Consider the following 16,713-nt stretch of genomic DNA (forward strand, 5'->3'; position numbering starts at 1 on the left):
TGTCGTGGCATCTGTTGAATCGAAGATGTGGGGATATTGAATGGATAGTCGTCAATGAAAGTGCTTCACAGCTTCTCGTGAAATCAGTGCGTCGTATTCTCGTGCTGTGCTCTGTGCATACACAAATTATTTCTGCTGACGGAAGTTTTGAAACTGTCCAAATCAATAAAACAGTACTTTTAAGTGCTTCTTGTTATACCTATTGATCTTTGTTTAGACCCGTGCCTTCGATTTTCTGTTGGCTGCTTGAAGCAAAGCAAATTTTCTTAAACAATGCCTCAGAAAAAACCCTCTTAGAAGTCCTCTCATAAATATTCACATACTAAAAAAAAAATGAAGTCAGAAGAAGATGACAAATGAAAAATACCACATGTTGAGACCTCATCAGCTACTTTTTTTTTATGGTATTTTAGGGGTCAAAAGCTGACTTCATTTTTATATTTGTGAACAGTTTATAGAGTCACTTACTTTTAACAAGAGGTTAATTCTTCCCTAAACACTCCGAAAATTAACTCATAACATTTAACGATTCAACTCCACCATCAACTTTATGGTCCAACCAGCCTAATTTGCGCCGGTGAATGAAAACATCCACGGCGTGATAATCATCTTATCATCGCTAATCACCCCTCGTAAATTCCTACTGACCAGCTTTCGAAGGAAAAGTGCCTGGTTTCGCTATCCTGCCTCTATCCAAAGGCTTACCATGCCTTCAAAGCAAGCGGCAGCAGAGTGGAAAAAAAAGAACTGCGAAACAACAGTAGAAAGCTGTAAAAGAAATTAACCTTACAAATGAATAAACATTATTTTCAAAGCTACACCGGCCATCGGAGTGCTTAACTCTTTTATTCCTCCGAAACGTGCGCCGCGTTTCTTCCGCCTTATACTCCACACCATTGGCTTCTTGTGAATTTTTCACGTTTTTTCACGAGGCAAAGGACGTCTACACTCGGCAACTGGACCGGTAGCCTATTTAATGCACCAATAATGAATTGAAAATGCTTCACGGAAAATTAAAAATTTTTCCGCATAAGTTTGTTGCATCACATTAACGTAAACTAAGGACTGTTCATTTTATAAAGTGGACACTTTGTTTATGCCATATCTTTTTGATTTATTGATAAAATCATAACCGGTTTTCTGTGCATCGTTCAACTATTATTCAACAATGCTATTGAAATATAAGATCTTACAAAATGCTTTTGGTTGAAGAGCTAAACAGTTTTTTCAAGAACTCCTAAGAAAAGCTGTTCGTCTTAGTTTAACATTATTTTTCGTAAAGCAAAAATCCTCATTTTTATGATCAAATTGTATGTTTGTATCCTTTACTATTCTACAAAAGAAATAGCTTTAAAAAAATCAATTATATTCCACTATTCTCTGACATTAGGTAACTTAAGTGATTTATCCATTTATGGCCAAATTTGTCGTAACGTTTCGCCATTTTTTTATTCCGATTCACTTATAAATCTCCGGTTAAATTAACAAACTACAATTCGGGACTCCGAAGCAAGGTTTTTGTACTATCAAAACGCGTCCAATCGCACATACATCTGTCAACAGAATGAAGAACCCGTTCCGCCGCAGCAACGGCGAACCTGTACTCAGATCAATCAGAAGCTGCTTCGGGTCGGTTCGCTTCTTTGCTTCTCCCGAGAGACTTTTCATCGAAAGACTTTTTTTTCATTCTTACCTACGCTCTCACGAAGCCAAACGTCCCGAACTATCCCCCATCTCTTTCGCCTTCAACCTTTCGGCCGATGACATACCGAAAGAGAAGAGAAGTGAAGTGAAGTGTTGGCGAAAAGAGAAGAGAAGAGGTAAAAATGGTATGGCATATTGGGAGAGGTTTCGAAAGAGTTCCAATGCGCTCCGTGTTTTCATTGATTTTGTGCTTCGGCAGCAGCATGCTGCCTGCGACCAGAGAGAGAGCGCGCACGGCTGCTTTATTCGGTTTCTTCTCCTTTCCCATGTCCCATTCGCATCAACAGAGGCCTGTAAAGGCGACTCTGTAGAATGTAGCAAGTTTGTTAAAATCATTTCTCATCAAGCAGGAAGACTGCTTCTCGATGGCGTGCGAAGAAAACCATTTAAATCACTAAGCATGTTTATTTTTCGTCATCATCCGCACTCAAGTCCGCTAGAAATTACAATGTAGGGCCGATACAACTTGGATGAAACAAGCAGAAATAGCAATCATAGGCTACCATTCGGAGTTATGGATCAAATAGTGTGGAGTCCAACCTATAAAATTCAATAAAACTACATGGTAAACGTAATTTAAAAGCACGAATTGAATCGTTTCAAATTGGATCTTCATATAGTAAACAGTTTTAAATGTAATATTTACATAGAATTGCATAAAAATTAAAAATTGTATCGGTTTCTGAAAACCATATTATGGATCAATTTTCATATTATGGATTAAATTGTGACATATTACGGATCAGTGCGCAAAATCAAGAGATTTTCAACTCAATGCATCTGTTTTGCTTGATTTGGCGAAAGTTAACAATGTGTCACATATTACTGCAAAAAAATAGCAGTATTAGTGCTGGAAACAAGGGTAAAATGCCCTTTTTTGTGATACTGCATTGTAGTAACTGAGACATGAACTGTTTTCGCTCCTTACCAAGTTTTCCACCCATTTTTGTCTGCTAAAAAACGAAATTGACAAACCTTGATGTTTTATTAGTTTTATCCTTAGTGCTTTTGTCTAAAAATGTCGAATCCAATGCTTAAAATGGCAGAAATCTACATTCTTTGGATGTGATCCATAACCGTGGTAAACAATCATTTTCTGGTCCATATTATGGATCACTAGTTAGAAGTGCTAATATTTGGTATTTAGAATCAACAATCAAGAAAAATGTTTTTCAATGATGAATTCATACTGAATCAAGGCGAACAAGCATGTTTTATGCTATAACATTTGAATTTAACCACCTGTGGGAGCTTATGAATGCTGACGGCACTTCTTACAGAAAACGACCATATAATGATAGCTGTGTGGTACCAACTAAACATTTGTCAAATACACCGTTATTTAGCGGTTGAATGTTGTGCTTAACATTACAAATGGTAGAAGACAAATAGTATAACATGGGGAAAATATGTTTTACGTAAACGTTTATGTTTTGGGCAAGTTATTCGATGTTAAACGCCAAAGTGATCCGTCACTGTGGGTGATCCGTAACTGTGTGGGCATGGTACAACATAAAAATTGGAAAAAAATATAACAGAATAAATAAGTTGTTGTTAATCTGATTCAATACACGATTGACTACATTAATTTAATAACCAATGAATAGTTAATTCAGATTTTCGTGACATAGTTTTTAAATATGAATCACTATCACATATTATCAAAACAACTACTAAATAATTAAATTAATTAATTCAAGAGAACAAAAATAAATCAAAACATATATGGTACTGGTAGTGCATAATGATGATAGCTATCAAGCCGACTGGTAAACATACGTGTATACGTGTATATATGGAACTTAAATTGACTCTAATCTTGGCTCTAAGCCCTTTTGGAAATTGAAAAAAAAACCTCAGAAGCCAATACCGGCATTGGAAGAAGAAAACAAATTACTACTAACTAATTGCGAAAAAGCTCAAAAGCTTGCTATGCAGTTTGACAGCGCGCACAATTTCAATTAAGGACTTACTAGTCCAATAGAAAATCAAGTTCTTCAAAATAGACTTCGAAAATATACTCAATCAAGAGAACGTTTTCGAAAATGCCTGGGATACTGATTTGGAAGAAATGAAAACTATTATTAAAAAATTCAAAAATATGAAATCTCCTGGCGATGATGGAATTTTTTACACCCTCATCAAGAAAATTCCCGAAAGTAGCTTATTATTCTTAGTTGATATTTTTAACAAATGTTTTCAATTAGCATATTTTCCTGACAAATGAAAAAATGCTAGGGTTGTACCAATTTTAAAACCAGATACAAATCCTGCAGAAGCTTCTAGCTATCGTCCAATCAGTTTGCTTTCCTCCATCAGAAAACATTTTGAAAAAGTCATTTTGAACAGAATGATGGCCCACATCAACGAACATTCATTTTTTGCCAATGAACAGTTCGGATTCTGCCATGGACATTCGACCACTCATCAACTTTTACGTGTAACAAATTTGATCCATTCCAACAAATCTGAAGGTTATTCTACTGGTCTTGCTTATCTAGATATAGAAAAAGCATTCGACAGTGTTTGGCATGAAGACTTGATCGTAAAATTAAAAAAAACTTTAATTTTCCAACATGCATTGTTAGAATAATTCAAAGTTATCTGTCAAACCGTACACTTAAGGGTTATTACTGGAACTCCAGGTCTAAAAGACTTCCTGTAAGAGCTGGTGTTTCCCGAAGCAGCATTTTGGAACCAATATTATACAATATTTTCACATCTGACTTACCTGAGTTAACTCAGGGATGTCAAAAATCTTTGTTTGCGGATGACACAGGCCTCTCCGCCAAAAGACGAAGCCAGCGTGTCATCTGTAGTCGATTGCAAAAAAGTTTGGATATTTTTTCTTCATACTTGCAAAAATGTAAGATTTCTCCTAATGCTTCCAAAACTCAACTAATAATATTCCCACATAAACCAAAAGCTCTTTATTTGAAACCTTCAAGTAGACATGTTGTCACGATGAGAGGGGTTCCAATAAATTGGCCAGATGAAGGTAAGTATCTAGGGCTCATGCTAGATAAGAATTTAACTTTCAAAAATCACATTGAGGTCATTCACGTCAAATGTAACAAATATGTAAAATGTCTCTATCCCATTATTAATAGAAAATCAAATTTTTGTCTTAAGAACAAGCTTTTGATATTCAAACAAATTTTCAGGCCAGCCATGTTGTATGCTGTACCAATATGGACTAGCTGTTGTAATTGTAACCAGGAAAAAAGCTATTCAGAGAATTCAAAATAAAATTTTGAAAATGATTCTGAAGCTTCCTCCCTTGTACATATAGTACTAATGAGTTACATAGAATATCCAATGTTGAAATATTGGAACAAATGTCAAATAAAATAATCAATAATTTCAGGCAAAAATCGTTACAATCTTCAATTGCCACGATTAATGCGTTATATGTTTAGGTTAAGTTAAGTTAAGTAAATTGAAAACGTGTTTTTTTTTTCTTCTATAAGCAGGTGAAATCAACTCACCTGTAAAAAATCTGAACTGCTACGGCAAATGAAATGTAATATGTTGTTAACAAAATGTTATTAAAATCTTAAATTTGTTTTACCAAGTTAGGATGATAGTGTTGTCTAATAACACAGAACACACAGAAGAAATGAATGTAATGTTTGGAATGATACTTATAAAGAAATTTAAAAAATGATATCTATCAAGCCTACCGAATATTTTTTCAAAAAAAGTTATAATTTTCGAGAATTTTGAAATTGAATGCCTTTTTCCACACAAAATTAAATTATTAAACTTCTGCTGTATGAACGAAAAATTTCTTTAACCCTCTAATACCCAAATTTTTATTTTCGATCTAAATATCATTTTTTGTTATCTAAAATCGTTCTAAACACGTTTTGGGCAATGATTTATTTTAATTCGCAAATCTATGAATTTTGGTTTTCGATTTTTATAATTTTTGTTTTTGAACATCCCTATTCTTTTTTATTTTTTCTTGAAGCCTCTTCTGAGTACTGATTTTTGGCAATAATAAAAAATCACATTTTTACGGTACTTTTGAAAATATTAATTTTTTAATTTTTTTTCGAACCATGTTTTATTTTCCGTGTAACTAACGGAAAAACAAATTTGAATTTATTTCAATACCATCAGGCTCTTCTTCTGTGATAGGTTGATTATAGAAAAATATTAGAGGTACGATTTTTTATATTACACGTTAAATTAACCCCAGGCATTTGTAGGTTATACAAGAATACAATTTTTCAAACAGTTTTCAAAAATACAAAAAAGTTTCAAAAGTCATAAAGAACTTCCCTAATATGCGTGTTATGAGCCTAGGTTTAAGCCAAAAATAAAATCATTTTTATTTTCGAGCTACAAAAAAATACACAAATTTGCAAAGTGTACCCCGTCTAAAGGCGGGGTTGGGTATTAGAGGGTTAAATTCACTTCACACTTCAGTCGTCGCGCTGTTGTATTTTGTACAACACTTTTGAAAAAAAAAACTCGCTTTTCGTCCTCAACAGCAGTGTGGTGGTTTTGACGGTGGTGAACCGCGCGACGACTGGAAGTTCAAACAATACACTAGTTATAGATATAATATCATGTTTGTATCTATGGAATGAAATAGTATGTTAATTGCATAGCTTTTCTACGAGTACTGTAAATGTTTAATGGGAATCTTTTCTAAACTTGAATCATCGATATTATAAACAAGATCACGAATGGTTCCAATTGCAGTTAATTTTTAAGTAAATATTGATTTTCCGAACGGGTAATAATCGATCAAATTTGAGAGCAATTTCCCGCTTTATTAAAGTTAAAGCTATAGTTTTAATGATTGATAACATTGTGGTTTTCTTTTTTTTTTTTTTTCTACGGAATGGTCGAGTGATAATTTTGAGTTGGGGAATTTTATTGTATAAAATCAGTTCAGTGGTACAAATCACACATTTTTTTTTTCAAATATAAAAAGAACTTTTCTTTTGTGTTTGTTAATTTAGTTTACTCCCAACTGTTTTCATCAGTTCGAAATTCACGCGCAATATTAGTGCTGCCAATAATAGTTCAAATTATCTTCAAGCGTTTTCGCGCGTCGAAGCACCACACGAACTGCTTTCACGCTTGACCACACTTTCCATGCCTCTTCGCATCGCTTCAGTATGCCAGGTAAGCGCGATTTTCATACAACATGCATGGAGAGACCTTCAACGCGTACGCCCTCTTTCACATCCTCGCTTTCTGTCTGTACTAAGTGATATAGTTTGAGATTTTATCAAACATGCCTTGTCGATTTTTTATATACCGCATTGACAAGGAGCAAGTTTGTTTAACGTAAGCCATAGTGTTGCACAAAATATCTAGATACAGTGAAACCTCAATGAGTCGATATTGAAGGGACCATCGACTCATGGAAATATCGAGTCATGGAACAGCAATTCTTTGGAAAGCTGCTTCTAGGGACCATCATAGTAACCATGAAATTATGTTTTTAGTATGGTTCCATGAGTCGATATCGAGTCATGGAACATCAACTCATGGAGGTATCACTGTATTTCACAAAATTTTATTGAACTGGTGCTTTATATTGAATCGTAATCAAGAACTCTAGGAAGATTTCCTGTTTTTAGGGGCGTTTTACAAACAGTTACTTAAGGTTTATTCGATCGAATTGCCCGGAACCCATAATGGCGTTGTTTTGGTTTTGTTTCACATTGGGCTGGATAGATTATTTTAGATAGATGAGGTTGGGACGGAGAATATTGCTTTTACCTTGAATTTCAATTTTCGATGGAAAATCCATCTGAATATTTTTTTTAGAATTAAGATGTCGATATTATCATTTTGTATTTCTGTTTATTTGCTGTCAAATCATCTAACAGTGAACAATCTGCTCTTCAAATCAGCAAAATGGAGTCACATAAAGCCAAGAGTACTCTGAAAATTATACAAGAGTGAATGTTCAAACTGATGAAAGTTTAAAGCCTGAGCTTACATGATAAACTGATCATATTCTTCGACATCTTTTTATCTCGATTTATGAGGAAAATATATACAGGAAACAAGACAAATAGAAATAAGGAATATATGATTGACAAATTATAATTATTCATTATTGCAATAAAATTGTTGAAAAATCTAGATATTTAAAAGAGAGATTGATGCTGAACAAGCAAAATATTATTCACCCCTGTTCTTGTTTATATTCAAATGCCATTTCGATCGAAAACAGTTTTTCATTTTTGCCAACAATACCAAGTAGGGATTCTTCCACCACATTTAATGATAAAAGATGCTCTGAAGTAGTTATCAACTGGAGAAAGCAATGAAATAATATAGAAAACAAAAATACTGATTACTGTGATGCATCAAAACCCGAACACCTAAGATGATACACATATTCAAATGCTTGCATACGATTGGTTAATCGTTATTTTATTATGTATTACTTTGAGATGATAGCTTTCAGGTTAGAACTTAATAATTTTCACCAAATTTACAATGAATTTAATGAAAATTGAGTTAATTCTGCATCATGTCGTGTCCATAAATCCGGACACATGAATCAAAATCCGGACATCGGTGCATCAAATCCGGACATTCAAAAAATCGCAGTTGTTCTTCAAAAAACGAACAATAAAAATCATTAAACATACCTTGATATCACGATACAAAGATTCATGGATTTGTAAAAATAATGTTGTTCCTCTGTTGGATTATACAGAAACATCATAAAACGTAGGTTTTGAAGTCTTCAAAAGATACTTGTGATATGTGCATCGTTCCCCCAATAATTACACATAATTTACAAACATTTTCAGTTAATACTATTTAAAATCACAACGGTACAACATTCAACGAGTTTTCCAGGTTTTCGAACAATTATGATGTTGTATTTCTTTTTGAACTTTGAAAAATTGTATGCTAACACACTCTGTCAGGATTCGAAACCACACATATAAGTATCCGGACAGTCTTCTTCCAGCACAGAATTACATGCATTTCATTAATTTCTTCGAAACTATTGACTTTACCGAGAACAAAATACGAACAAATCACTACAGAACATGAATCACATATGATAAGCACTAACAAACGCGTGATGAATCGTCGAAACGCGATGGCGCATTGAGTAGAATTTGTTTGGTTATCGTTAATTTTGAAAGCAAACGCGTCCTACCGGAACCGACTTTTGTTTTTGTCTTTATTAATGTTTTACAAGGTTAACTTGATGTTGATTCATGTTACAATGGTCAACAATAGTTAACATTAATAGTAGGAATAATATTCTCACACTAGGAAGAATATTTAACATTGAAATGATTGAATTTCACCAGAGTGTCCGGATATTGGTCCTGTCCGGATTTTGATTCATCACGGTTTATCAATAAGTCAGTTGTAATTATGACAAGTTACAAAGTTAATTCATTTAATTATAAAATTCCTTATTTGTGGATTTAATTTACTAGCAAACGTTCTGATCTGTGCTCCATTTACGCCAAAAACGAGCGCAGTCATATCATATTTCTCTAGCGTTCACTAGCGTTCTTGCGCGTCGAAGCAGCAAATGATTTCCACAGATCTCTTTGAACCTTTTTGCTTCGCCTTCAGTATACCAGGTAAGCGCGTTTTCCATATAGTTTGCATTGAGAGAGCTTTGACTCTTTTCTCTTCTCTCCTTTTATCCCTTCTCTACTCCTGCAATATGTCATCGCCCTTCCATTCGTCGAGCCGAACCCTCCGTCCGGCCTCGACCCATCGTTCGTTTCCCATCACCCATTATCACACACGCTGCTAGCTACCCGAAGCCAAACGCCCCGAAATATTTCCCCGCTCTCTTTCGCATTCAACTTTTTCATTTGGTGAACCGAACCCTCAGTTCGGCATCGACTCCTCGTTCGTTTTCCCATCACACACTCTCACTCCAGGCAACCGATCGATCCGAAGCATTCATCTAGCGCAACCTCGTCGTTCGTTCTCGATCCGAGTACGGCTCTCTCTCACTCGGCCAGGCACGCTCTTTGTGACATCGAGAAGAACGATCAATTTAGCCCAACCAGATTTCTCCCGTTTGTCATTTCCCCTTTCCTATAGCTTTTTTTTTTTCTTCCGGGGAACTTATAATGATCGGTTGGAAGTCAAACACGCTAAGAACTACAAAGACAAGTTTGCATTACATTTTATTTTATTTTATATTTCCCATGGGCCTTTTATCTACTACAATATCCCTCTGCTGTACTCCAAGCTTACTCTATCTTGTTTGATTTGTTCCAAAGTTATCCTTTATTCCTTAAACTCTATTAATCATCTTTTTATATGTATTTGTAGGAATTGCTTATAGAATGTATTACTGGTAAATTCGATACACAAAGTTATCATTTAGTCGCACCGGTCTTTTTAACTTGGCGCGCTCACGAAGTGTGATCCTCTCCAATTCCTGGTTACTGTCAGAAGGAAGACATATCTGAAGCTCTTGCTGTCGATTTCCTGAATTGTGCACTATTCTACTAGTATCTTCGTCTGAGATCAACTCGTGGGCCGACAAGTTCAAACTCTCTTCCGGTGGAGCCAATTTTACGTCCTGGACGTTCCTAGCGTATTGTACTCCATTACTGCTCATAATAACTATCTTAGCCCCAGTTCGAGTGACTACAGTGAATCGTTCCGAGGAAAACGTCGGGTCGCTTTTACATTTCTTCTGCTGGCTTACAAGCACAACGTCTCCTACCTTAATACTGCTCTCCTTTGCACCCCGTACTGCATCTGCGTATTGTTTGCTGTATAGTTTAGCTTCCGCATCTAGTTCCCGAACGTTTTCTCGATCTAATTCTTTAGGGTGAAATTCATTCCAAAGACTCGGGAATTGACCACGATACTTGAATCCGACTAGGAGCTCAAAAGGCGTGACTCTCAACCTCGCATGCGGAATCAGCGTATTGTGATTGTGGACAAATGTTTCCAAACTATTACGCCAATTTGATCCATCTATCGTTGAAGCAGAAACAGCTTTGATTAAAGACTGGTTCTGACGTTCTATGAGCCCATTCGATTGTGGGCTCAAAGGAATCGACTTCCGGACTTTCACTCCTTTATTTTCCCAGTAGGAACAAAATGTCGTACTGTTGAATGGCGGGCCGTTGTCGCTCTGCAAAATGCGTGGACATCCCCAGACCTTAAAGATCTCACAAAGTGCTGCATTAGTTGCATCCGCCGTTTTCCGCTTCATCTCAATCACTGAGAGGTAGCGAAAATAAGTGTCTACTACCGTCAAGAAATCCCCTGACCCATAACCCGGAATTGAAAGGAAGTCCGTTTGAACTATCTCCCAAGGGCCTTCGGGAAGGTCACGAGAAGATATTGGCAGGGGGGCATTTTTCCTAGACAGCATACAGCACGTTTGACAATCTTTGACAAACTGTTCCGTTTCGGAAGCCATGCGCGGCCACCAAAAGAACTCACGCATGATTCTTTTCATGGAAACCTCTCCTACGTGTCCCCCGTGCGCCGATTTCATAGCTCTTCTGCGCAAGGAACTAGGAAGAACAATTTTATCATCTTTGCAAATCAACAACCCAATGTTATGCAAATATTTTTTCTGAGCTTCGTATTTCCTTAAATGTGCAGGCCACAAATCAAGCGCCAGAGCTTCTACCACTTGTTTCAATTCTTCGTCCGTTTCAGCAGCCTTCTCTATCTCTCCCAGCGATATGTCCATACTTCCGGTATCTAAAGCAAATAATACATGGTCCTCACAACTGTCTTCAAACGGTTCAGCCTCCTTAGACATCTTAAATAGCCTGGAGAGTACATCTGCCACATTATCTCTCCCTGAATAGAATATAGATACATTATAACCTTATGATTAAATTTGAAATAGCCAGCAATTCACCTGGGACACGCTGAATAGAAAAATCAAACGGCTGTAACTGCAGAGCCCACGCTTCGACGCGGGATATAGCTCGCTTACCGATTCGGTGCTTTCCCCCGAATATAAACTGGTTCGCTTCGGCATCAGTTCTAATAACGAACGATTTGCTCGACAAATAATAAGCAAAGCGCTCGACACCCCATACTACAGCCAGAGCTTCACGGTGTGTTTGTGGGTATCGTTGCTCTGTTGCTGTCAAAGCTTTGGACGCACAGGCAATGATCCTTGGTGTTCCCTTGTCATTGAACTGTACTAAGACAGCTCCGAGACCAACTGCTGAAGCGTCGACAAATATCTCCGTCCTATCCAATGCGTTAAAGTATCCCAGTGTCTTAATCATTTTAACAGCCTCCTTCTTGAATGCACTGAACTCTTGCTCTTCTAGCTCGGACCAATAAAAGGTTTCTGCATTTGCTAAAGCTCGTAGTTTTTCGGTTCGTGTTGCTCGATGTGGTACGAATTTGTCAACAAATGTCACCAAACCCAAAAAACTCTTAACCTCTGCGACAGTTTCTGGTGTTCTGAATTCCTCAATAGCTCGCATCTTTTCCTCCTCAATTTGCCACCCTTGTGGAGTGATCTTAAATCCAATAAACTTAACTGATTGGCTCTTGAACACACATTTGGATTCATTAATTTTAACATTGTGATCTCGAAGGCGGGCCATCACTTCTTTAAGATTTTCATCGTGTTCCTCGGGGGTTTTTCCGAAAACGAAGATATCGTCTAAATAATTCTTGACGCCGCGACAGCCACCGAGAATTTTCCTCTGCAGGACTTCCTGGAAAATATCCGGCGCGTTACACAGACCGAAGGGTAGCCTGACGCAGCGAAACATCCCAAATTCGGTACAGAAGTTAGTGAGATGGCGACATTTCTCATCAAGCTCGATGTGGAAGTACGCGTTAGTCAGGTCTATGGTCGAGAACCACTGTGCGCCGTCTATCTCAGCTAATATTTTTTCCAAGCTAGGCATAGCAAAAGGAGATCTTTGAATATAACTGTTCGGACCTCTAAGATCTATAACTAGCCTTATATCGTTCTTTCCTTTAGGGATTGCTAGAATTGACGAGCAAAACGAGTTGTCCATATCATCTGTTACATACTCAATAATTCCCGCTGCGAGAAGTTGCTGGAGTCTTTTCTCGACAATCGGCTTAACAGCTATTGGAATGTTCATGAATATGTTGCGACATGGAGGCCGCGTCCTGTCATAACTAATGAGTACAGGAGGGATATTGAATTTTGGAAAGATTTCGTCTACCATCACTGCCGAAATGTCATTAGATTCATACCAGGAGTGCGCTACATATTTTCCTGAGCTCACCGGAACTTGTAATCCTAGCAACAAAACATTGTATCTTGTCGCTGTGGCTCTGCCTAACAATGATCTGCACTCCTTGACCACATAGAATTTTTCGAGAAGAGTTGGTCGATTGTCGGAAATATGCAAAAAGGCTTCAAATGTGGATAGAACAGGTATCTCCCCAGCAGTCGCATATGCCTTCAAAGGACGATCGGTACTCGTTTGCCTATTGAATAGACCTTTCCTGTATCTATCGTCAGTGCATAATTTGACAAATTGATGCTCCGTTATCGTGTTCACTTGTGCCCCGGAATCAATAAGGAACTCACATTCTAATCCTGCCACTGTTGCTTTTACGATACCTTCGTCTATTGATGCTCTTGCTGCCGTAAACGTTGCAATATGCAACTGTAACAAAATATTTATAAAATTTATTGAAAGGAAATCTTATTAGATATATCGCTTTTAACATTGATGTACTAGGGCATGCTTGAATCATCACAATCAGTCCAAATCAAATTCAAATTTGTTCCCATTACAATTTAAATCCAATTAAAATGCAAGGAAAATTCAATCTAAATACAACTACAATCCATTCCATATAAAATTACATCTAAAATCATTGTCATGTTTTATTTAGCAGAAATTCAATAGAAAAATCTATGCACAGATAAATGGATGTGGCTAGCGCCCATTTCTCTGAGTAATTTTAAATCCATACTCTTTGGAACAGTATCCACTCAAACATCAATGAATGTGACAAGCATTCATTAAATTTTATGAGTAGACTCCTTCCAAAGCTAAAAGCATTGATGTACTAAGGCATTCTTGATGGAAAAATAAGCCAAAATTCAAGTTAGATAAATGTCAATCGAATTCAACTTTATTGACAAACGAAAAATTCAAGATTTCCAACGTAAATCATCGTTATCAACGTAATTACTTTAATGAAAACCATCAACACCTACGTTTTTCTCTTCCATTTGCTCTTCTGCTTTCGCTGTTGCTTCAACCTCAATTGCTGCCACCTCAGCAGGCTTTGCGGTAGGCTCCTCTTTCACCAGGTGACGATGATTTTCCGTTTTGAACGACGCCCGACAAGCTCTTTGAATATGGCCTTTACGGCCACACTTCAGGCAAACTTTATCGATTGCGAAACAGGTCTCAGCTTTGTGGTACACGCTGTCACATCTGAAACAACGGTAAGCCGCCTTGTCACGAAAATTGCCATACCCTCTTGTGTCCAGTGATCGATTTTGGAATCGGGAGTGGCCCGCTGAATGCTGCCCAAATCTTCCACGCGATGTCGTACGATAGTTCAAATTGCGACGCGATGATCCTTCCTTGGGAAAGCCTGCAGTAACCGCTGCCACCGTTGCTTCTTCTGGCTTGTTATGACGCAAACAGTAGAATTGTTCGTTCATCGCCACTGCCTCGATTTCGCGCACCGCGTCGACCAGTTCCGTAAATGATCCTTGCTTGTTCAACATCTTCAAAGCGACAACCCGCACATCTTTGTTCCTCGCATGGGTGGCTACTGCGCTAACGATTTCTTCGAACTCTTTGCCTTCTCTGAAATCACAAAGACGGGCAATCGAGCCGGCTCTCATAATGAACGCAAGGTCCGATTCTTCCGGTGCCTGGATCATCAGCGCTAGCTTACGCCGTTGCAGCATAACATCCGACGCTGACCCGAAATATGTCTTTAGTCTGAACAAAGCGTTTGAATACGGGAATTCCACTTCGTCGGGTCCTTCCGGGGTTGACTTCGTAGACTTGAAGATGTCCAAAAGCATTGGACCAGACTTCACCTTAAGGATGATAAATTTAGTCGGCTCGTCCTCAACTCCTGCCAACTTCATCGAATCCTTCAGTAGATCAATCCATGCTTCGTAATCTCGCCGTCCAATCTGCTCACCCACGACAGAAGGTTTGCACTCAGGCACGTTAATGGAGGAAATAGACATTTGATTCACTGACGTCATGAATCGTGACATTTCAACTCCAGTCTCATTTCCATTGTGCTGAGTGCTAGAAGGACCCGCATTTCCTGAGAACACTACGGTATCGACACTTTCACTCCGAGGGGTTCTCAAACTCGTCTGCAATGCCATGATCGTTTCATTTGCTTTCTCCAACTGTTTGCTCAACTCCACCCTAGCAGACTTTTCCTCTGCCAACTCTTTCATAATCATGTCGATTTTCGCTTCCTTCTTTTTCATTTTCCTGTAAAAAATCAGAAAAAAAATTCTTTACCATTGGTTCATTGCGCCTCTTCGTTTTTTTTTTTTTTTTTTAATTACGTTTTTTTTTTTTAGAGTTTTCTGCGCTTCTTATTTTGATTCTTATTATTATCATACGAACTTTTGTTTTCTCTCTTTCATATTTCCATTAGGAGTCCTCTCGCTCCTTTTCTTTGTCCGATAATTTCTGTTTCCACTTCAAGAGACCTCTCGCTTTTTTTTTTCAGTTGGAGTCCTCTCGCTCCATTACTTTGGTAAGAAGTCCTCTCGCTTCTTCCATTACTTCTTTCTTTACCACGTGTTTAAAAAATTGAAACTAACAGATCCGATACGCCATTTTTGGCTCCTTTTCTTTGTCCGATAATTTCTGTTTCCACTTCAAGAGACCTCTCGCTCTTTTTTTTTCAGTTGGAGTCCTCTCGCTCCATTACTTTGGCAAGAAGTCCTCTCGCTTCTTCCATTATTTCTTTCTTTACCACGTGTTTAAAAAACCAAAACTAACAGATCCGATACGCCATTTTTGGCTTTAATTTTACACTGTTTATCTCACTTTTTTTCAGTTTCTTTCGCTACAATGATTTTAAACTTATGGAAACTTAACCGTGAAACATTCGGAAATGTAAAGCAATCGTCTTCCTTTCTATCACTTGTCCGTCCGTATATCACATTCCCTTTTTGCATTTTTAACCACTGAATAAAATAAAACTAAGCTGCAAGCCGCTCTGATACCTGGTAATTAATTTAATTTTCTCACTCCTTCCCTCAATTCGATAAACTTTTCTCCGTTCCCCAGCCGGCAACAATTGAAAAAAAGTTTCAATTCCACTCCACGTGGTGGAAGACTGTTCCGCCATTTTGTTTGACAAACGTGATTTCACTAATCGCTTTGTTTTTCGATATTTGTTCTCTTACCCCAAAGAACAACTACTTACCGGACGGGAGCGTCCACTGCGCCACTGTCGTAACGTTTCGCCATTTTTTTATTCCGATTCACTTATAAATCTCCGGTTAAATTAACAAACTACAATTCGGGACTCCGAAGCAAGGTTTTTGTACTATCAAAACGCGTCCAATCGCACATACATCTGTCAACAGAATGAAGAACCCGTTCCGCCGCAGCAACGGCGAACCTGTACTCAGATCAATCAGAAGCCGCTTCGGGTCGGTTCGCTTCTTTGCTTCTCCCGAGAGACTTTTCATCGAAAGACTTTTTTTCATTCTTACCTACGCTCTCACGAAGCCAAACGTCCCGAACTATCCCCCATCTCTTTCGCCTTCAACCTTTCCATTCGTCGAGCCGAACCCTCCGTCCGGCCTCGACCCATCGTTCGTTTCCCATCACCCATTATCACACACGCTGCTAGCTACCCGAAGCCAAACGCCCCGAAATATTTCCCCGCTCTCTTTCGCATTCAACTTTTTCATTTGGTGAACCGAACCCTCAGTTCGGCATCGACTCCTCGTTCGTTTTCCCATCACACACTCTCACTCCAGGCAACCGATCGATCCGAAGCATTCATCTAGCGCAACCTCGTCGTTCGTTCTTGATCCGAGTACGG

This window comes from Aedes aegypti, chromosome 1, assembly GCF_002204515.2.
Source record: "Aedes aegypti strain LVP_AGWG chromosome 1, AaegL5.0 Primary Assembly, whole genome shotgun sequence".
Taxonomy (NCBI): Eukaryota; Metazoa; Arthropoda; class Insecta; order Diptera; family Culicidae; genus Aedes; species Aedes aegypti.